General features: G+C 45.7%; 1 protein-coding gene and 1 non-coding gene across 3 annotated transcripts in view; both read left to right on the top strand.

The window, feature by feature from the left end:
• The window catches only part of Trim2 (tripartite motif containing 2), a 110,342-nt gene that overhangs the window by 32,883 nt on the left and 54,546 nt on the right, over positions 1-22,913 (top strand). The gene's annotated exons all lie outside the window — the stretch shown is intronic.
• On the top strand, positions 8,125-8,195 carry Trnag-gcc (transfer RNA glycine (anticodon GCC)). Its single transcript has one exon. It is a non-coding gene; the product is annotated as a tRNA-Gly (tRNA).

Below are 22,913 nucleotides of genomic sequence, written 5' to 3' on the forward strand. Positions count from 1 at the left end.
GGGGAAGCTGGTGCTCAGCACTTTGTCTGTTTTCTCCAGACCGGGACCCTAAAACGCATGCGCTATACACACACTACACATAGACACATACAAACACACACCACACACATAGATACCCACATACCACATACACACACTATACATGAACACATATACACACATACCACCCACACACATACTCACATACCACACACTCACACACACATACACACACCACACACACAAACTACACACACCACATACATCATATACACACTACACATACCACAGACTACACACCACACATACACACACACAAATACACTATACACACACCACACACATCATTCACACACACTACACATATACACACCACACACACACACAAACACACCACACATGTACAAACACCACACGCACACAAACATACCACACATATATACACATATACACACACCACACACACACACACCACACACACACCACACATACACAAACACACCACATACACCATATACACATACACCACACACACACACACACACAGACCATCCACACACCACACACACAAGCATACCACATACCATGCACACACATACATATACTACACACAGCACACACATAGCACACACACAGCACACATACACCACACATACACCACACACACACCACACACACCACACACACATACCACACACATACCACACACACACTCACACACATACCACATGCACATACCACACACACACACACACACACACACACACACACTGTTTCATATTACACACACAGCACATCACACACATACACACACACCATTCACATACTCACACACTCACACACACACACACACACACACACACACACATACACACACATATTCTTCCATGTCACACACACACACACACACACTCTTCCATGTTTGGGTTAGTGCTTGCTTTTTGCTGCCAAGGCCATGTTGAGGACTTGGCTTCTTCACTACAGCGTTTTGGGTCTTTTTGCTTCTTACTAGTCCCTGGAGTTTTCCTCTTCTGTGAGTCCCCTTCTAACAGGATGTCATGTTTATTTCTTCCCTGCCCTTCGCCCAAATGGCTGGCCAATCATTGACCTTTGAGGACTCCAACCCTTTGTGCAGGGTTCCGGTTTCTCTGCTATCTTGGGAACTCCCGCTGTTCGCCTGGGGAGTATATACTCACAAACCCTGAGTCAGAGTCATTAATTCCTCTAGGGGCCTGCTGTGCGGACAGCCTTTTTCTATTCTTTTTTTTTTTCTTTTTAAAATATGTTTTTAATTCAATTTGGAATTACATTACTTTGCACTTCCATTGCCCCACTCTCAAACTGATGAGACTCCTTTTCTTTGATTATTATTGTTACGTACATTATTATATGCATACATGTGTACAAGGATTTAACTACAACCTGCTGAGTCTGTTTTCGTTGTTTGTGTATATTTGGTTTCAGAGTTGACCATTTTTTTTTGTTTGTTTGTTTGTTTTACTGGATATTTTATTTATTTACATTTCAAATGTTATCCCCTTTCCCGATTTCCGCCCCTAGAGACCCCCTATCCCATTCCCCTCCTCCTGCTTCTATGAGGGTGTGCCCTCACCCACCCACCCACCCACTCCTGCCTCCCTGCCCTCGAATTCCCCTACACTGGGGCATCAAACCTCCATAGGACCAAGGGACTCTTCTCCCGTTGATGTCCAACAAGGCCATCGTCTGCTACAGATAGAGCTGGAGCCATGGGTCCCTCAGGCATGTTCCTTTGTCTGTACTGTAGAGTTCAAACTGCCTTTATGCTATCCTGCTGTTCTGAAGAGATGTGCAGGGCAGGGGAAACAGTGGGTAGAGTTGTAATGGAACATGCTTTTTCCTACCCTCATCTCTGTGCAGGGATGGAACCAAAGTCTTGTAATGTTACTAAGCTACCTCAATGTTGTTTGGAGAAGGTATTTGTGGTGTTCAAATGACTGGATAAAACCTCCTCTGAGATCCTTTGTACTCTGATTCTATGAAACTTGACTTTGTGTTTATTTTGTTCAGTTATTGGCAAGAGCTGGGAATTGGGGTGGAGCCCCTGAGTCCCTATCAGCACAAGCACAGCGGACCTGGGAGCGCATGGCAGCACAGGCTGTCTTACTTTGTTCTGTGACTTGAAAGAGAGGATGAGGATAGGCTTGGGGTGCCACAGTTCCCTTGAAGAGCACACCCCCTGTGACCTGAAGACTTCCCAATAGAACACGCATCTTAAAGGCTCCCCAGCTCCCGATAGTGCTGCAGACTGTGGACCAAGGCTTTAATCACACGACCTTCAAAGAATATGTCCACACTGAAGCAGATGGAGTTTATGACCCTGATCCAGGCTTTTTGGTCCACAACTTTACAGTCTATATGTCACAGGGAAGTAGATCTCCTCCCTTTAGGAGGTATGAATGTCACTCTTGGTAGGAAGGCAAAAAGGAAAAAAACTGTTGGGCTGGAGAGATGGCTCAGCGGGTGAGAGCACCAACCTTTTCTTCTAAAGGTCATGAGTTCAAATCCCAGCATCCACATGGTGGCTCACAACCATCCGAAAGATGTCTTTCTCAGATTCAGATGTAAGACATCTGACACCCTATTCTGGTGTCTGAAGACAGCTACAGTGTACTTACATATAATAAATAAATAAATATTTAAAAAAAAACTGTCAGGTCCTATGACCTTGCGGTTGTGCTTTTTTAGATAGATAGATAGATAGATAGATAGATAGATAGATAGATAGATTGGTTGGTTGACCTGAGAGAATATTTAGGCATTAAGAGAACTTGTCACTCTTCCAGAGGATGGGGTTTCGGTTTCCAGGTGCACAGAGCAGTTAACAACTGTCTCTAACTGCAGCTCTGGAGGATCTGATGCCTCCCCTCGCCCCCATGGGCACTGCATACATGTGGCTCTGCATACATGTGGCTCCCAGATGAACATGTAGGCAAAGCACCCATATACATAAAAATAAATAAAATATTCATAAAAAGTAGTCTATACAACATTTTCTGTTGATTTTTCCTCCTTTCTTCCTCTTGAGTCCCACACCACCTGGTATCTGGCCACGCCCACGTATTTCTCCGTGGGTATAGAAGCGGTCGTAGTGTGCTGTTGGGTATACTGTGACCTAGTGCCTTCCCTTTCTCCTCTCTAATGATGCTCAAGATTGATCTTGCTTGTTTCCTTCATCATATGCCAGAAAAAAAACACAAAAGCAGGTTGGCAGGGAGCCAGCTGTTACCTGTGACTCAAAGTGTCTGGATGAAAATGTCTGCGCTTATAGCGGGCTGAATAAAGATGGCCCCCACAGGCTCATACAGTTGATTGCTTAGCCACCAAGGAGTGGTGCCCTTTGAAAGGATTAGAAGGCTTAGGAGGTGCGGCCTTGCTGGAGGAAGTGTCGTCAGTGACAACACTTTCAGCTACTTGTCTAGAGCCATGTGTGCTACCTGCCGCCTTGCTCCTGGTCAAGATGATGATGGACTGACCCTCTGAAACTATAAGCAAGCCCTCATTTAAGTGCTGGCTTTCAAAAGAGTTTCCTCGGCCATGGTGTCTCCTCACAGCAATAGAATAGTGACTAAGACAGTTGTGGTTTTTCTGGAAGAGAGGCTACAGCCGGTCAGTAGGTATTGGCATGGCATCTGGCAGTGAGGGCTGTTAGAGGGGTCTGTTTGGCTGTATAAGCAAAGATATCCTTTCTCTAAGGATAATGGCTGGATGCTGATGACTCTGTGCAAAAGCAAACTGGATTCTTGGACGGCTTTACAAAAGAGGCCTTACATTTCCTCTAGTGATGAGAAGCAACTTTAATGATTATTATTATTTAAAGTTATTATTTATAAATTGCAATACCTCTGGATTTGGTAGTTACTTTATGTTATTGGAGAAAAAAATTATGGCCTGCAAGAAAGTTGATATAAACTTGAAACTGAAAGTCTTCTCAGATTTCAGAAGAGAGGAAAGCAACGTGCCCTAGTTCTATCTGCAATCATTTAGGAGGAGCACGGAGAGGCAGTGCAAGAGGGAACGTGCATTGCTTGGGGTACCCGGATGTTTCACAGCAGACTCATTGATGATCTGATTCCATATCGTTCGGAACTGCCACTTTCTAGTAGGTTCTTCCTATGCTCCTTTGCACTCCCCAGGTCTCTTCACTAAACATGCTTGCTGCCTTCTGACCACGTTTATAAAATCTATTACGCCTGTGACCCTCAACCCAGTGCCTCTCACCATGGCTTCTTTCTTTCTTTCTTCCTTTCTTTCTTCCTTTCTTTCTTTCTTTTCTTTTCTTTTCTTTTCTTTTCTTTTCTTTTCTTTTCTTTTCTTTTCTTTTCTTTCTTTCTTTCTTTCTTTCTTTCTTTCTTTCTTTCTTTCTTTCTTTCTTTCTTTCTTTCTTTCTTTCTTTCTTTTTCCGAGACAGGGTTTCTCTGTGTAGCACTAGCTGTCCTCACTTTGTAGACTAGGCTGGCCTTGAACTCAGAAGTCTGCCTGATCTGCTTCCCAAGTGCTGGGATTACGGGCATGCGCCACCACGCCCAGTTACACTGTGGCTTCTCAGCTCACAGAGCCAAGCGACAAAGTGCACACACAGGCACACCCCTGCATCTGTCAGAAGCACCGTGCCTACCTTTGCAAAGCCCAGACTGTCTTTTCCATGTCTTATCTTGCTGACTAGCAAATGGGTACTATTGTTATCTTGTCTTGTGCACAAGTCTTGTAGGCTTTTACCTGTGAAGTTTATGCAGTCTTTGGACTGGGTTATAACTGTGTTAGTCAGTCTGGTTTGCATCCAGACACTGATGCAGAGGGTCATTGAAGACCTCTGGTTGGATATTTCTGTGAAGTGAAATCTGTGAATAGCACAGCATCTGCCATTTCACTGGGCTTACGCAGGGATAGGCAAACTAGCCAGCAGGCCAACGCCTGACTCCTAGCCTCTTTCTACACAGTCTCTGTGATGGGGATGCCTTTTATGCTGCTAGTCAAAATGATTTGGAAAAAGCCAAGATAAAAAGCATTCTGTGATATAAAAGTTAGATAAAATTTCAGCTTTTCGCATCCAAAAAAAACAGTTTTGTTGGCACTTGCTTGCCCACGTGTCCGTAGCTTCAATAGAGTTAAGTGGGAAACTGCCCTGATGCTGTGCTGGTCCGAGGTGTTTACTCTCTGGCTCTTTAGAGAAAATGTGCGTCTGATTCTAGGCTTGAGTAGGTGATATTGTGATATTTTCAAGTCTTGTTATGTACCTGGCACTGGGCTGATGTCGTTTAGGCAACAGTTCACCTAGTTCTCACAGCTCACAATCTCTCTGTATCTCTCTGTATCTCTGCCTCTCTGCCCCCTGACTCTGTCTCCTCTAGAAAGTACCCTCTCTACTTGAGCCTACTGTTTTAGAGACAAAGGCCAGAGAGAATAAATAATTTGCCCCCCACACAGCTTGTCTATGTCAGAGCTGAGGTGCATATCCATCTTAATCTGTAACCCAAATCCTTCCCCCACTACAGAAACTATCCCGTCAGCTAGAGCTGCATCCATTTATCCCTATAGGTCTGAGGTAGACAATGCAGATAAAAAGTATTTGAGATTAGATTTATTTTTATTACCTTTCTTGTTTAGTGAGATATTAATGTGTTAATCTCTCATTAAAGTACGTAAATCCTTTAGTGGTAGTGACCATCACATGACACAGCACAGTGCCCTGCACATCACAGACACTAAATAAAGTTTGCTGGATGAAGTTGGTAAGAAAAGGGAAGAGGGCAGGGGGTTACACACAAAACAAATGAAACAGGAGAACAAAGAACAGAGAACAGAAGGAGAAAGACATCAAGGAAGGATTGGGGTACCTCGGTATTGGCCATGAGGTCCCAGTGGCATGACCCCAGGACTCACAGCACAGCAGGACACCTCCTGATAGGTCCAAGCAAAATCTTATATTCTCTCCTTCTGCTGTGCCCCAGCTGTTTCTGTTTTCTAGCTCCCGTGCCCTCCCATCCAGTGGTACTGTGACCTCTTGGCCCGAGGCCCAGACACACTCTACTCTTAGAGGGCACTAGGTAGGTCAGCCTTTGCCACAGCATGTTCTCTCAGAAGAGGGCACGGAAACAAATCCTGAGGGCTCCGTGTCCAAAAACTATGGCAGACATCAAAAGGCTTAGCTTTGACTCTGGAACAAGACCAAAGGGAAACTGGTCTCCTCCAGTCTTTCCAGGAAGTCTGCTGGCTGGAAGAGCGAGAGATGCTGGAGCCAGGCTTTCTCGGGGGGGGGGGGGGGGGGGGAGGAGGGCGAAGAAAAGAAAAGGAAAGAAAGAAAAGAAAGAAAAGAAAAGAAATGGTGGTGGGGAACAGAAACTCTCTCCCTTCTTGAGGTTGGTCTGGCACTGAGAATGGGTGTGAGGAGCCTCCAAGGTCCACAAAGAAGCCAGAAGGAGATTGCTAAGCACTCGGGAAGGAGCCATGGAGGCTGGGGCCAGCCTCATCCTGGGAAGTATGCATCGAGGCCTCTTCTGTTTGAGTCTGTCCACTCTCATATGTTGGTTTCAATGAAATCAAAATGAAAGTGGGGAGTTACACCTGACTCTTAGGATTGCTGCTGTCCATCCAGAAGTCTGACAAGGTCTCCCTCCACATCCCAGGCTGGTGAGGAGCTCACTGTGTGCGCTGTTACCCTCAAGCCCCTGCCACGGCCCGCTGAGTGCTGGGATCGTAGGTATAGGCTACACACCAGCTTTAATCTAGTCTTACCTCCTATAACCAACGTTTATTGAGTCGTATATAAACCCAGCTCCAGAAGTACAGGGTCCCGAATGAACTCGTAAGTCCACTAGGCGCTTCACTCAGCACACTCGCTTGTGTGCAGACTTGCCTTGCCCCCTCTAGCTTGCTCAGCTATTTGTCTTAGACAGCCTAGACCCACCAGCCTGGGGATGGCATTGCCCACAGTCCACTGGGCTCTCCTACAGCAATTAGCAGCCGTGAACCACCCTCAACAGACATGCTCACGGGCCAGTCTGATGGAGACCGTTTCTCAAGTGTTGGTTCCTCTTCCCGGGCACTTCAAGCTGTCAACCAAGATTAGTCATCATGCTCTTATTATATTAGTTGGAAAATGGAGGAGTACATCTGTGTGCCATTTGACAGGCATGATGAACTCTCATGCTGTCTGCTCTCACCTGCCCAGAATGACCCCTTTGTTTAGTGTAGTCGTGTTGTCGAGGGTACCCACCTGTTAATTGTCAGCCTCTTGGTAAGTAGATCCATCAGTGCCCGTGTTCAAGTATACTTTATTTAACTTAATAAAGTCCCTAAGTGCAGAAACTGGGCTGCTGTTATTTCAGATATGCCAGAGAAACTGCAAAGTGCTTCCTGCAAGTAAAAGGGTAAAAAGTTATTTTAAGAACAACACATTCACATAACCTGATTACAGTCTATTGTTTTTGTTTTCTATTTTAATCGGTTGTCAACTTCTACCGCTCCTAATTTCTAAGTAAAATTTATCACCATAGTAAAAGTTATCACGGGTGTGCATGTAACACACCTAGGGTTCAGAACAATCCAGTTTCAGACATCCACAGGGATCTTGGAACGCATCGCCCAAATTAGGAGACCTGCTGTAGAGAGAATCCGAGTCACGTGCTGGCACTCACAGGGAGACTCCGTGGGATTACAGGACCGAGAGAACTCAAGCCCTATAGACTGCTTAGAAAGATACCGTCCTCCGTCGCCCCACTGGAAGAGGCAGCCAGTGCGGACTAAAGCCCAGTCCGCAGTTTATTCCCTTAGACAAGGTGCCTCTTTTACCACCCCCTTTGGCTTAAAGCTCTGAGTTATTGAATGCTTAGTAAACTCAAGCCTGGTTCCTGCAGAAAAGCACCTTAAATCCGCAAGATCCGGAGCATCCGCTGAGACTCTGGAACCCGGATGGGCAGGAGGCAGACGAGCTTTAGTCCTAGAAGACTGGGAAAGGGCGTCGGCTGAGAGAGCACATGCGTTGTGGGATGTCAGTCCTCCCTGGGCGATCCCAGTCACTTACAATTTAGGACGCTGTCGTCACAGCCGGCAACGCCCATCACTGCTGCTTCCAGGAGTTTATAAAAAAGCTTCAGCTGCCAAGAAGCATTGGTGGTTCAGTGGTAGAATTCTCGCCTGCCACGCGGGAGGCCCGGGTTCGATTCCCGGCCAATGCACTTCTAAAATCTTTTTAACAAACTTTTATGAAACCACCAGAACGAAACAAAACAACGTAACAAAACAAATATACAAACAAAATAACAACAACAACCAAAAGGTTTTAATGCCCTGTGAGGAATAATGTTAGCCAACGAGACCTACTGAGGGAGAGAAAGGAAGAAATTCTATGAGCAAAACCATCACTATCTGGAAGGAGAACTATTGCCATTACGTTTTAGCTGAAGCCCGGCTGGCTTTCTCGGGGGGAGCGGGGAGGAGAAGGGACCTATTGCCATAGAAACGGAAGGCGTGGCTATGCAGAACCAGGAAGTTCCTGGGGCATCTGCAGGCTGAAATTGTCTTGATTTTTCCCCCCCTCATAGTAAAGCCAAGGAGGTGGGATTGGTTGCTTAGTACGAAGGAGCGCGTGCCAGCGCTCCGATCCTCTCCACGGGTCAGATCTCCTCGCTGGTGTAAATGTACTTTATTGTGTGGACCGCATGAAAAGAATTTCCTTAAGAAAAAGAAGGGCGCCCAGCCAGGCACGAGTAGCCATGCGCCGAGTCACCCACCTACTGCCTACGGAGGGCAGTCTGGGCTTGGTGGCGCCTCTGGGTGAGGTCAGCCGCGCCCACGTGGTTGCTAGGTAGGACCATGAGGCCAGGGTCAGAGCCCTTGCTCATTAGACGGAAAGGCTTCAAGCTTCAACCCTGCACTGACAATCAGGGACTTGCACTACGTTGAGTTTGACCTTTAAAATGAGAAGTTTGATAGCCTCTGACGTGCAAGTTAATTTTTCCATGGATAAACCTTCTGTACACGTTTCCAAACGTACATGTGCACGTGGAAGCCAGAGTGGATTTTTTGAGACAGAATCTTCTTGTTGGCCCAAAACTCAGCCGAGGAGTCTAGGCTGGCTGGTAGCGAGACTCGGACCCTCTTGACTTCTTCGGGAGGGGAGATAACAAATACAAGCTGTCGTGACTGGTGTTTTTGACTTTTTAAAACACGTTTTTTGAGGGACCAAAGTCAGGTCCTCATACTAGCTAGGCAAACCCTTTACCTACGGAGCTGCGGTCTGGCTCAGCACGGGTATATCCAGGAATCTAGAGTTAGCACGCAGTACTAGGAGATCCCATTCCAAGTGTGGGAAGGAGACATTCAGTTTTGAATGATACACAGCCAAACAATGGCAAAACCAAAGAGCACTTTGCAGGTTTGTCTTTGCCTTTGGTATCAACTGTGTGCTTGCTTACTCCGCCGTATACAAAGCAGAGAGCCGAGGAACACAGAAACTCACAGCCTGTTTCCCACCAATCATCTGTCTTCTTTCTTCTTCTTTTTTTATTCTTTCTCCATCTACACTTGCATACCTAAAAGGGGCATCAGACCCCTTTATAGATTATTATGAGTGCTGGGAATTAAACTCAGCACCACCGGAAGAACAACTAGTGCTTTTAACCAATGAGCCATCTCACCAGCCCTAGGAGGTTTTAGGGTGTGTTTCTTTTTCCAAAAGATTTATTTATTTTATGTATACGAGTACACTACAGCTGTCATCAGACACATTAGAGGAGGGCATTGGATCCCATTACAGATGGTTATGAGCATGTGGTTGTTGGGAATTGAACTCAGGACCTCTGGAAGAGCAGCTGGTGTTTTTAACTGCTGAGCCATCTCTGTCCAATCGTCTAGATTCTTAGTTGTATTACAGACTCACATGTCTACCACTGCTCAGCACAAACAAGGCAAAGCCAGTGCTTCCCACTAGAATTGTAAGGGAAGGTTGTGGGGGGAACCCAGGTGGCACTCAGACTAGTCTGTGCCAGGCTTTGCTTCATGTTATCCCTTTACCCAGTGCAGATATTGCAGGTTGAATAGTATCCCCTCCCCTCAGAATGCACTGAGGCCCTAACCCTTGACACCTCGTTTGGAAATGGAATCTTCACATGCATAAACAATTTACGATGAGGCCATACTCAGATCGGGTCCTAATCCAACATGACTGGTTTCTCCACTGAGAAAAGAGACATGGAGAAAATGCCATGTGGAGACAGACATACAGACAGGGAGTTATGTTAGAACATGTAACATGACTGGGGAATTGCCTCTATAAGCCAGAGGACAGGAATGGACCAGAACTGGAAGAATGCTTCCCTAATGGCTTCCCTGGGAACCTGGCCTTGTCAGCACCTTGGTTTTGAATGTCTGGCCTCTGGAACTATGAATGAATATATTTCTCTTTTTTAAATTATGCCAGTCTGTGGGGCTTTGGCCCTCAGTCTCAAGGACTGCAGTAAGTAAAAATAGCATAAGGGGAAGCACACGTATCTAAACGAACCTGTGTCCTTGCTTCCACAAATTCCATTCCAGGATCCTGAGATGATATATAGCCCAGGCTGCCCAGCCGCAGACCCCAGTGTAGGGAAAGGGAAAGATCCCTCAAGACTCAGGTAGGAAACCACACTTCTCAGTTAGAAAAATAAGATGATGGAATCCACAGATGACAGAGGAGCTGGCTACCAGGCGCCTGTTGGGTGGTGACAGTAGCGGGCAGCTCAGAGGCACCCACTAAAGAAAGCAGCCTTCGTTCTGTCATCCAGACCAACTGAAATGCTGTTCTGTGTAGGATTTTGGACTCAAGTTTTTGTTGTCTGCTCAACATGAGTCACCATGAGAAAGGTATCATGAACTCAAAGGTCACTACTGACAGAAATGCAGGGTTTGGGGGAAGAAAAGCAATGGTTTTGTTTTGTTTTGTTTGTTTGTTTGTTTTTGTTTTTGTTCTCTGTGCTGGGCAGACTCCACCAAAACACATCTTCAGTCAGGGTTCTATCTGGGTCTCCATCATTGCCCTTATTCCTGGCTGGAAACAGCTGTCCTTGCATCTAATCCACATGACTATAAGCTAAAGGCAGGGAACCCTGCCCCCAGGGCTGCTTTCTAGAAGGTCTTCTTCTATCGCTTACTTTTCTGTGTCTAACACACCTGCTGGCACACAGTCACTTGTGAAATGGACACACAGTGGGAATACCAACACCAGGTGTGATGGTTTGAACATGTTTTGCCCTTAGGAAGTGTCACTATTAGGAGTTGTGGTCTTATTGGAGAAGTTTTAGCCTTATTAGAGGAAGTGTGTCACTGTAGGGTGGGCTTTGAGGCTCCTAAGATCAAGTTCCGCCCAATTGGGGAAGAGAGATTCAGTCTGTTCTTGACTTCCTTTGGATGAACATGTAGAACTCACAGCTCTTCCAATGCCACACCTGCCTGGACACTGCTGTGCTTCCTGCCTTGATGATAATGGGCTGAACCTCTGAACCTGTAAGCTGGTCCCAGTTAAATGCTGTCCTTTGTAATAGATGCCGTGGTCATGGTGTCTCTTCACAGCCATAGAAACACTAAGACACCAGGTCAGTTCTGATATCAACTCTTGGTTTGAATCAGTTGTTCCTTACCTTTGTCTTTCCTAAGAGTTGGGTAATAATTCTCACAAGAGTTCTTTGAAAGCCAAAGACAAGAAAAGTTAAGTAATGATTACCCCCAGGCAGTTGCTAATATTTCTGGTTTCTGGCTTCCCATTTTTCATTGGTTATATCTATTATGTCACTGACACACATTTCCGCTCTAATCTTTGTTCTACTCTGAATTACCTGTTTACTCTTTTTGCTCTTTTATCCACTAGGGGCACCATGGCACAGTTCACTTCTACGGTATAGCAGCTATTCCTTCAGCTAGGCCCTTGACTTTCTAAACTTGTCTTTACTAAAATCGTAGTAATACCCACTCTGCCCCATGTCCCCACATCTGACTATAGGAAAGAAGAAACACACCAACAGCCACTACCTCCACCCTGTACCTGTTGCCTGGGAATGTCAAGAGGAAGGTGCTGTGGCCTGCTCAAACATCCTCCAGCAATCCAATTCCCAGCTTCCAAACAACTGTGCTCAATGCTAAGACACACCCTAAAAACAAAGGTGCATTTTCCTACGGCAACCTTTCATAGACTCATTAGGTTCCAGCTGAACTCCCAACAGCCATCCTACCCAGACAGCAGCAAAGCCACGGTGACAACGATATTTGGAATAGGGCTATCCTATGTACTGCTATAGCTACAGAATGTGTATTCCTGTCCAAGTAAAAGGTTGGAAATAAACTATGAGCCTTGTATTAGTCAGTCTGTTGTCACTGACAAATACCAGAGAGAAACAGTTTCAATGTAGGAAGGTTTGTTTTGGAGGTTTGCAACCATGGTTGCTTGACCTCCACACTGTGTGCATAAGACAAAGCAACACGTAAAATGAATTAAATATTCTAGATAGCCCGTCTGAAAGACACACAATCCAGGTGCTTTATTTTCAAGCTGTAAGCCAAATTGGGCGGGTTTTGGAGCTGTTCTAACTCACATCTCAGCATAGGTCCCCTGCCACTTGCTGCTTCTCCTGGCCATGGCCTCATGGTCCTTCTCCCTCATGGAGACTTCCTCTTCTCTCCATCTCCTTTCTCCTCTTTTGTCTCTACTTGTGACCTCCCAGGCAGGTAACTGAAAATCCACATACCTCTATCTACAGGCCAATCACAGGTTTAGCCTTTTATTGACCAATTAACTTGGTGAGCAAGTTTATATAGTATCACTCGGTGTACATGAGGATCTCCTCGTGGGGACAACCAGATCTTGGGGTCCAGTAATTTGCATTTCAATACATAGCAGCACAAGACCAACCCCAACTGCAACATGGGAAAGGGGATAGTGGAACAGGTTGGCCAGAAAGTAGGAGCACGGGCCAAGACAAGAATATCGAAGTCACACCCAGCAGTGTACTCCCTCTAAGTAGGCCCACCTCCTAATTCCATCACCCCTCACTAACAAATGATGAAGCCATCAATGTGGTAATCCCTCCATAAAGTCAAGGTGCTCACAATTCAATCATTCCCCTGAAGTCCTGAGAGATTGGGAACTAAGCCTTTAACACATGAGCGTTTGGGGGACACATTACATCGGAAGCTCTGCCCCTCTGTTCTGCTCTCACTCCAGGCTCCAGCAGTGCTGAGCCAGGACTCCCAGTGCTGTGAGCCAGCTGACCTCTCAGCCTTTGCGGGTCTAGTGCTTGGATGAATTCCCATCCCTCCTGTGTGTGCCCAAAGCATCCCTTTCCTCTTCTGTCAGGCACTTACGCGTTTACTCCATAACTCCCTGCATGCTAAACTCTGTCTTCTGTATCGATTGTGACCTAAGTGCTCAGAGCCTGTTAAACTCTTCTGTGTCCTCAGTTCCTACTCAGTGCCTGGGACACTAGACAGTGAGAGTGTTCGTTGAACTGAAGGATTGAATGTGTGAGCTGCCTTTAACTATGAGTCCAGCAATAAGACCAAGGACCACTCCCTACCCACTGCCTCATTTCTTACCATCATTTCCCACCATAACAAGCCAGGCACCTTTGTAATGGCCTGTCTTAGGAAGCCATTGTAAACTTATGTAGGGGGGACCTGGTTATGGTTTTAAGTGCTGATCCTTAATGCATTGTAAACTTTTGAGGCAGAATATACTATACATCCACATAAAACCCTGTGCACAAATTTATTATTTATTGTTATTCATTGCTGCCCAAAGTCAGAAACAGCCCTGGTGTCTACCAACTAGTAAGAATGGATAATTACAGGTGGGCGGTGGTGGTGGCACACACATTTAGTCCAGCAGAGGCAGGCAGTCTCTGAGTTTGGAGCCAGCCAGCCTGGTCTACAATGTGAGTTCAAGGACAGCCAGGGCTGCACAGAGAAACCCTATTTCAAAAAAAAAAAAAAAAGGAATGGATGATTACACTGTTCTACATCTATACAATTAGATATTGTTAATAAAGGTATGTGATACTGATATATGCTATGGTGTATGAACTTTTAAAATGTCCATTTTATATGATTTCATTGTCATGAGTCTAGCACAGAGAAATCTATTTGTGGATGAGGGTTCCCTGCAAGTAGAAGTCTACACAGCCAGAAAGTAGATTAGAAACTGTTTAGGATTATAGGGGATAGAAAGGTAGGTGGTGACAGCCAAAAACTGCAGGGTTTCATTTGGTTTTGAGAGAGTGAAAAACCTTACACATTGAGTGTGGTAATCATTGTCCACCTCTGTGAATATGTTAACAGGCTTTGAAATATGTGTTTTATTATTGTCAGGAGTAGTAGAACTTTGTCTATTTTGAGAACATTTTCCCTCTGCAGCCTAAGTTGATCTGGAACTCAGTATCAAGACCAAGGTTGGCTTTAAATTCATGACAAACCTTCTGCCACAGGTCTCTTGAGTGGTAGGATTCCAGATAAAAATCACCATGCCTGACTAAAGAACACTTTGAGATAATTGTGTAGTATATGGATTATAGTTCAGTAAAGCTGTTAAAAAAGAAAAAAAAATCAGCTGGATATATGTAGCATTGCATGCCTTTAGTTCCAGCACTCAGAAGGCAGAGGCATGTGGGTCTCTCTGAGTTTGAGGGTAGCCTGGTCTATAGAATGAGACCCTGTCTTTAAAAAAAGCGAACAAGCAAGCAAGCCCACCAAATTCCAGAAAAGTCTACAGTGTTAATCTTGAGAGTGCTAATTCTGAGAGCTAAGTGATCCTAAAATGTCATACCTAAGGTCACATGTCCCTACATTTTTCAAGACCGGTTGACATCACTAGACTTTCAACTCACCATCCCACTACTAACCAAGATCACCTTCGCTGATCTCAGGAGTCATGGCTCCATTAAGGCCTCAATGCAGTGCTTATCTTTGGGGAAAGAATGACTGTCATCAAATATGCAATTTCATATATTAGAATATATGAAGAGTGGTCACTCTTGAGCTAATGAAGATCGCACCAAACAGTATTGCCTGCCTCCACTGTGAGAGGAAAGCTGTCAATTCCATTCTAACATGTCTGGCTTTGATTCTGAAATATTGATTACAATATAAAGAGCCCTTAAGCACTGTTAGATAGGCACTTGTTGGCCATTTTGTACTCTAAATATTTTAAGTAAGTTTGATGACTTGGGAGGAAACCAAGCTATGGGCAAATGCAAAGTTTATCATGTTTCTCAATCCTTAACTGAAACCAGAACAGAACAGAGTCTGGTTTGCCCTAATCAGAGTATGCACCTGAGAGTAATCATTTTCTCCTCCCTAAATGATTAGAACTATTAAAGTCAGAGAAATATCCTTTGTATTGTTTGGCTTGGTGGAACTGTGTTACACAGACCTTTATTGGGAGCTACATCAGGTGGATAAGTAGAAGAAGCTGTGGAGTGGATCTGATTTTGCATTTCAAACAATCTGCATTGTTTCAAGCTACTTGCTACATCCAAAGAACCCGATTTTAGTTGAATTAACTGTTGAGAATCTATGGTGTCACACCCACTCAAAACACACCTCTAAATGTGAACTTTCATCCACTCTCGAATCTGTTCTTCCTGCCTCTGTGATGGTTTATTTGACCAGCAAAGCTTCTTTCTGATTGGCAACCCCTTGGGTGGGTACCAGTTTTGTCGGCACCGCCAGTGATGCTTGCTCCTGATGCCTCCTGGGGTTAATCCTGCAGTCGGGGATTTAGGGATGGAGCCTGGCTGCCTTGCACCGGGAGCATGCGAACAGCTGACTGCTGACTCAGAGGGGAAAGCCAGCCACCCGCGAATCTCTTTGCAGCTCGTTGCTGCATCCCTATCCCACAATCCCTTGCTGCAGTGTGGCTTGCTGCAGTCCTTTCAACAGACGCTGAGAAAAAAAGATGTCCTGTAAGATAAAGATTGATTGGTCTGAATTCGGAAGGGGGTCTCCTACTTGTTAATGACCCAGAAACATTCCTGCCGACTTTCCTGAGCCTTCTCTCATTTCCTACATTTTTCTCTTCCTCTGTCCTGTTCATGAGCTGGCACATCTCTACCTAAAGCAGAAGATATGCTGGGCTTCTGATGATGGCTGCATTGCATGGTAGGGAATTTTAACCAGTCTCTTTGCATGGTGCTTCCAAACTTGAGACGGTGGCAGAATTGTGCATTGTTCTTTTGGATGGCCGCGGAGCTGCAGCGATAACCTCGAGGGGGTGCCTTTCTTTACCTCGCTGACTAGTCTGTTTATCGGGAGAAATGGGTAGGTCCTTGGTGCTTGCCTGTATATCTGATGGATAACTGCTTTAGCTGCTCTCCTTTCCTTTTTCTTGGTGAGGCTGCATGTTCTTTGACTACAAAATAGGGGAGGACCTGCTCTTTGCCTAAACAAAAGCATCAAATTAACAAGTGTGGGGAGAAAGCTGTTGTGAACAGATTAGGTTTTTAATCCATTTTGGTCGTTATTTTAATGTTGTCTTGACTTATTCCAAGAAGAATTACTTTTCCTGTATCTTGCTAGTGAGATAAAGTATTAAATTTGCAGGATTCCTTCCTGGCTACTCCTAGGTGGAGGGTGTGCGATTCTACCCTTCCCCCACCCGGCTCTCTGCCTTGGGTTGAGCTCCCTGCCTCCCAGTTACCATTGGAAACCCATTCATTCATAATGCATGACTCGACCCCCCTGGATTCTAGATGCCATTGAGAGCTGCAAACGTACATGCATCAAATATTTCTTTCTGACAATTTTTCCTGCCATGGAAGTACAATCAGATCTGGGTGGAGCTCAATGGAAGAACTACATAGAGAGAGAGAAATCCTTGGGTTGGTCCTCACTTCTGCTTCCTCGAATCACGGGTAATTTTTGTGTTAGTTTTTTTTTCTCTCCCTCTTTCTGCAAGAATGCCCCACCCTGACATTAATCTTCATTGTATGGCGATAGGAAAGCCAGTAGGAAGGCCATTTATTTTCAACTAAAATTTGGATGTTGAATAAACGAACTCTGGAGCCAAATGAAAATATTTTCATCTGAAGAAAAGATAGGTTCTGTGTCCTAGCTGCCATGATTTAGACTCCAAATGAGGCATTTAAAAAAACTATCAGTACTTCATCTTATGTTACAGCAGTTTTATTCTCCATGAGTAAATTGCTAGAGGTTTTGAAACAATGTAATAAAGAGGGTCATTTGTTGGCTTAGCTCCCTAAGTTGGATTCTGCTTTGCTGATGAATTGATTTTCAAAGCACTTCCCTTGTGTTTTAGGCAGGTGCTTTGTCGGCCCTGTTCTGACCCAGTGTAGGGTTAAATGATGCCGCCACTGGAGGGCTAGTCAGCAACACACAATGAGAAGTTTCCTGTGTGGTGTGGCTACTGCAGGTGGATGTGCCTCTGGTGCCTAGTCCTCCAGATATCCTTAGCAGGCCCTCTGAAGAGTTCTTCTAAAAAAGACAAGCAATTTGCATCACAAAGATTGCAAGGCAATGTAAAAAATTCCCTGACGTAGAAGTGCCATTTGGAGACTGATGAATGTCCCATATTTAACCCACATAGCTTTAAAAAAAAAAAAAAAAAAAAGACTAGTCTGGACAGGTTTCTACCCCTGTGAATGTCACAATCCTAAGATAATTTTTAAATGATTAGGGCAACAAAAGATTAATGGGTGCTATGAGTTATGAAACAAAGTAAAAACACGTACTCGTCTTCAAAATGAAAATGCCCATCTTTGGGATAGCCTTTGATCATCATTTGGATAGCCTTTGACATTGATTTCTCCTAATTCAACATTATCATCTGCCTGCTTTTCATAGAAAATATGTAGATATGAAGATATTTCTTAAAATTACCAAAGCTTACATTTTAAGAACCCTCTCACCTCTTCTCATTATTTCTCTGATGAAGACTAATGCTCTGGCCAAATGTTCTCCTGAACTACAACATATGAAAGAGAAAGAAATATTTTAGGTTTAGAAAATTGATGCAAATTATCTTTGTGTGTGTGCCAGAGAGAGAGAGAGAGAGAGAGAGAGAGAGAGAGAGAGAGAGAGAGAGAGAATGTGAGGCGACGCCTGTGCCCTGTTGAAGACCACGTGCTTGCCAGAAGTGCTGCTTGGAGGAACGCCCCCAACCTGATCGTAGTTTATTTCTGCAAAATTTTGAGTGTATTACTTCTAAACTGTAGCAGAGTGTTAACTTGAGTACATCTGTCGTGGCTTTAAAAAAAGAAAATGCTGTGCTGCCATCTTTCCCATACTACAGAAGGGCAGCAGGTCAGAGCCCAGGGCTTTGCCAACAGAGGCTATGAGGGGTTTCTGAGTATTTCTGTTCTGTAGGTTGTCTGAATTCAGGGGATCAGGTTTCTGCCTGAAACTTGGAGCCTTAGATTAGAACTGAGTGGGGTGGAGTGGGGAAGCCAAGTATGTAAATCACCTCACTTGAAGGACCCACATGTTGCTGCTTTTTGTTTTGCAATCTTTCTATAGCCGCCTCTTCACTTTGTTCTGCCTTCAGATCTGATATCCTCCACTTCTCCGTGAAGCACTCTTTATTCTTTTTCTGAAAACTTATTATTGAAGGAAGCATACCTTCAATACCAACTAACAGCAGAAAGAACACGCCTCTGTACACCAGAGGCAAGGGCACAGAGGGTGGCTGTCATGCTGGTTTGGGAGTTCTGAGGTGAAAAACTTTCTCCCTTTTTGTCAGCCTCTCATAGCTCCCAGAAGGGATCCTTACCCCTTTGCAACATGGCTGCTCCCTGCCTTTCTGTGGTTGCAGAATTCTCAGCTGCTTTGTGTGGTCCCCAGAGGGAATCTGGGGGTGGCACAGGCATGGATATAGGGAGAAGAGACCCCATTCATCTTGTTTGTCCCAAGGCATTGCAAGGTAAATGTCGATTAGCTCAGCTACTTAACACTCCTTGCACAGACTCAGCCCTTCGGAACCCCAGAGCGCAAAGCTTAAGAGAATGGGGACTTGAGTCCGGCTTAGGAATCAACCCCTTGCAGAGAAGCCAACACTTCAAGGGAGCTGTCACACATCCATCCCTGGCAATAGAAGCAGAGTTTTGGGCAGCTCAGGCACACCCTCACCTGGAGACTGACTGAAATTAAAGAGAGGCTCTCATCCTTCAAACACCACACACACACACACACACACACACACACACACACACGAAAGAAAAGATCTTGGATTCTAATTTACAAAGTGACTCCCAGGAGATCCGACTTGATTTAACTGAAAGTGGGTCACCCTGTTTTCATTCCGCTGAAGACTGCCCTCTTTCTTCTAGCTGAATCACTAGTAACAGTGCAAATTCAAGTACCCATAGGCTCTTAACCCAAAACACTGGCTGGGGGGAGGTACTGCCTTGCATACACATGTGCTCTTGTGTGCCTATGTGTGTAGAGGCCAAAGGTCAGTGTCTTATATGATTCCTTTCCACCTTAGTTTTTGAGCCGGGGTCACCAGCTTAGCAACACTGGCCAGTCAGTGAGCCAGGGCCCTACTTGTCTCTGCCCACCAGAGCTGGGATTACAAACTTCTGCCATGCTGGCTTTGTCTAGGGATTAGAACTTGGGTCCTTACGCTTGCATGGCAAACACTTTACTGACTGAACCATCTCTCCCAGCCCCTAAAACACCTGTTCTTTAGATCGTACTTCACCCATGCCTTGGGGGCCTGCCCAAGTGTCACCTGTCCTGATGGCATATTGTGATTTAATAGTTCACTACTTCCTTTCTATAAATGTATCGGAAAGTTTTGATCTGTTAGAAAAGCTGGGGTTCTGTTTGTTTGTTTGTTTTCTTATGGCCGGTCCTCCTCCTCATTAGCTAAAGAACTTTTTTAAAAATGTAAGCACATTATTAAGTATACTCACCAGAGAGGCCCAAGACTAATACTGACCCAGGAGTGGCGTGGAGCTGGTCTGTGGGACAGACGTGAAGCCAGGCATGATAGCGCACACCTCCAGCATCAGCTCTCCGGAGGCCGAGTCAGGAAGGCAATGAGTTTGAGGCCAACCTGGGCTACATAGGGAGACCCTGTCTGAAAACAAAAGAAATGGAATCTCGTATCTCTGGGGCAGTGTGCACCACGCCTTCCGAATCGCAGGCTAAGGTTCTACTTTCTGCCATCTTACCAGGACCGGCCCACCAGCCCGTGCTTGCTCCTGCCCTTTCTAGATTTTGTCTTCCCCTCTCCCTCCCTGCTCTTCCTCATGCTGGTGTCAGCAGCAAAGCTGGCTACCCTTCTCCTCTGAATGGTGTAATTTGGGGTGGGAAGTGTGGTCTGAATCTCGGGATTGCAGACCCAGCCTTCTCTCCTCGTCTCAGCTCCCCTCTCAGGTCGTCCCTCCCCCCATTCAGTGGCAATTCCCACCGCATTGGAAGAGACTGGAGCGAGTGAGAAAACACGAGAGATAGTGCAAGGGAAGAAAGGCTGGGGCAGGGTTTGTCTGTGCAAGGACTGTGTTTCCTGTTTGCCGAGTTGCTTTTGCCACAACATGCCATGTTCAGCTGGCAAACCCACCCGTAATGAGGGCTGTCTGCGCCAACTCTCACGCTGTTTACTGTCGTGCATATGTGTTCTCAGCAGATTTCCGGTTCTTCCTCTGAATTTGTGAACATGTTAAAAATATGTTGCTAATACTTACCCTCTGGATGATAACGTGTGCTGCTTTAGGTTTAGACTGTCACACCCGGAAGCAGGCACCGCTGATGGTGACAGCATTCATAACAAACATGCTTTGTCACAGCGTCTCTTTCCCACTGTCACGCTTTAGTCCCTCCCCCTCCCCGCAGTATACTCTGTTTATTCAGAAATCAGTGACCATGAAGTACCAGGCACATACAGTCCTAGCTTCTGGGTTGACTGCAGTGTGCAGACACACACATTCCTGTCACCACAAATCTGATACAGCAGGATGAGGGGGCAATACAGGGGTGGGAAGATAATACGAGATATATTAAACAAGTTGCATATGGTATCAAAGTGGTTTTATTCAGTTCTTTACTGTAACAAAAACTACCATAGACTAGGTAGGTGGCTTTCAACAATTGTTTCTTCCGGCTCTGGAGGTTGGAAGTCCTGAATCAGGGTACCAAGACCGTGGGGTTCTGGTGAGAGCTGCCCTCAGGCTTTGCAGACAGATGGCCTCCCCTCTTGTTGTATCCTCACGTGGAGAGGGGGGGAGGGCTGCATATTTCACTCAAGCCAGCAAGCACAGCGGGGCGCATGCCATCGCTAGAATCAGCTGAGGAATATGCACAGACCTGCAGCCTTTAGCCAGTGCCGTGCGCTTCCTCAGGTGAGCAGTTCCTGCTCTGTTTGATTAGAAGAGCAAACCGTACCTGGTTTCTTGACTGGCCTCCTCTCCCATCTGGGTCTCTGAAGGGCTGAGACCCTTCCTACCCCAAAGCAGCAGAAATCTGTGCGGGATAATCCTCACGGCCCGATGCTCCCCCACAAATGATCACAGACTCCAAATACACTAAGGGACAGAGCTTCAACAAATGAACGGTGGGGCACTGTGTAGACATGGGTGTCCACCAGGGAAAACGTGCTCATGGAGCTAAAGACGGCAAAGCCAAGAGAGACCGCGTGCTGGAAAAGTGGAGACAGCGCGGGGTTTACACTGTGTGAGCAGGTTGAGAGGGGACCCCTAACAAATCAGTTGGGTGGGGTCAGGGGTAGAAGTGGGAGCCAGGGCAGGGGTGAGACACCCTCTGGAACGACAGTGAACTTCAGCTTGGCTTCATTTAAAAGTTCTTCTAGCTGGTGGATGTCAGTATCAGTCTAATGTAGACTGTGTCCTATAAAAATGACTTTTGACCAGGCATGGTGGCTGGTGGCCTGTCACCCCAGCACTTGGATGGTTGAGATAGGAGGACTTTTAGAATCTGGTTGCATAACAAGACCCAATTTCAAGAAGAAAGACTCTTCTGCCTTACCTCCAGTGGCCTTTTGCCAGTGGGTGTGACATCCGCTCTGCTGGGCTCCAGCGCTGGTTTCTCCCACATATTCTGCTGATTGCCAGCAGAGAGCAATTCTGTTTCTGACGTCAATCTCTTGCACTGACTTCTGCCTCATCATCTAAGGGAAGGAAGGCTCAATGACAGTTTGGAGCCCACATAGGGAGGGAGGCCCAGGGGAAGTAAGCGGGCATTCATTGTTGGTAGTGCTCAAGGCCTTTTTTGAAAACTGCTGCCTAGGCCGTGGTGGTGGTGGTGGTGGTGGTGGTGGTGGTGGCAGCGGCAGTGGCTGCGGCACATGCCTTTAAATCCAGCGCTTGGGAGGTAGAGGTGGGTGGGTCTCTGAGTCCAGTCTGGTCTGCAGAATGAGATCCAGGATAGGACAGCCAGGACTACACAGAAGAACCTTGTCTCCAGAAAAAAAGAAAAAAAAAAAAGATACTGCCTAGAAGCGTCCCAGTGAGCCCCTGGCCCCTGCTGTGCCTGAGATCTTCTGAGCACATTGTCCCTGACAATGAACTGCTTTCCCTGGTGCTTCCCATACAGCAGTATCCCCAGAAGTGTCCTTATCCTGGCAAGGCTGGGGGTCTTTGGAGCCAGGAGAGCTTTTGTGTTGACTGTGGGAGTTCTAGAACTGCAAGATGCCTTCCACAGGCCACTTGTGACAGATCTGCAACATTGTCATGATTTTAAATTAGGGTTAATGAGTAGGCATAATTAATCTACCATGTAAATGAACAATACTAACAAAGAGGAATTATCACCACAACAATTACCACAGAATTAGATTCAATGGGTTGGGTTTTTTTTTTTTTTTTAAAGCTTAAGAGCGTAAAAATGTTGGCTTGAGAAATTTCACTTGGTTAATACATGCTATTTGATTAACACAAGGCTTTTAAAAAGTACCTTAA

Source organism: Apodemus sylvaticus, chromosome 4 (assembly GCF_947179515.1).
Source record: "Apodemus sylvaticus chromosome 4, mApoSyl1.1, whole genome shotgun sequence".
NCBI lineage: Eukaryota > Metazoa > Chordata > Mammalia > Rodentia > Muridae > Apodemus > Apodemus sylvaticus.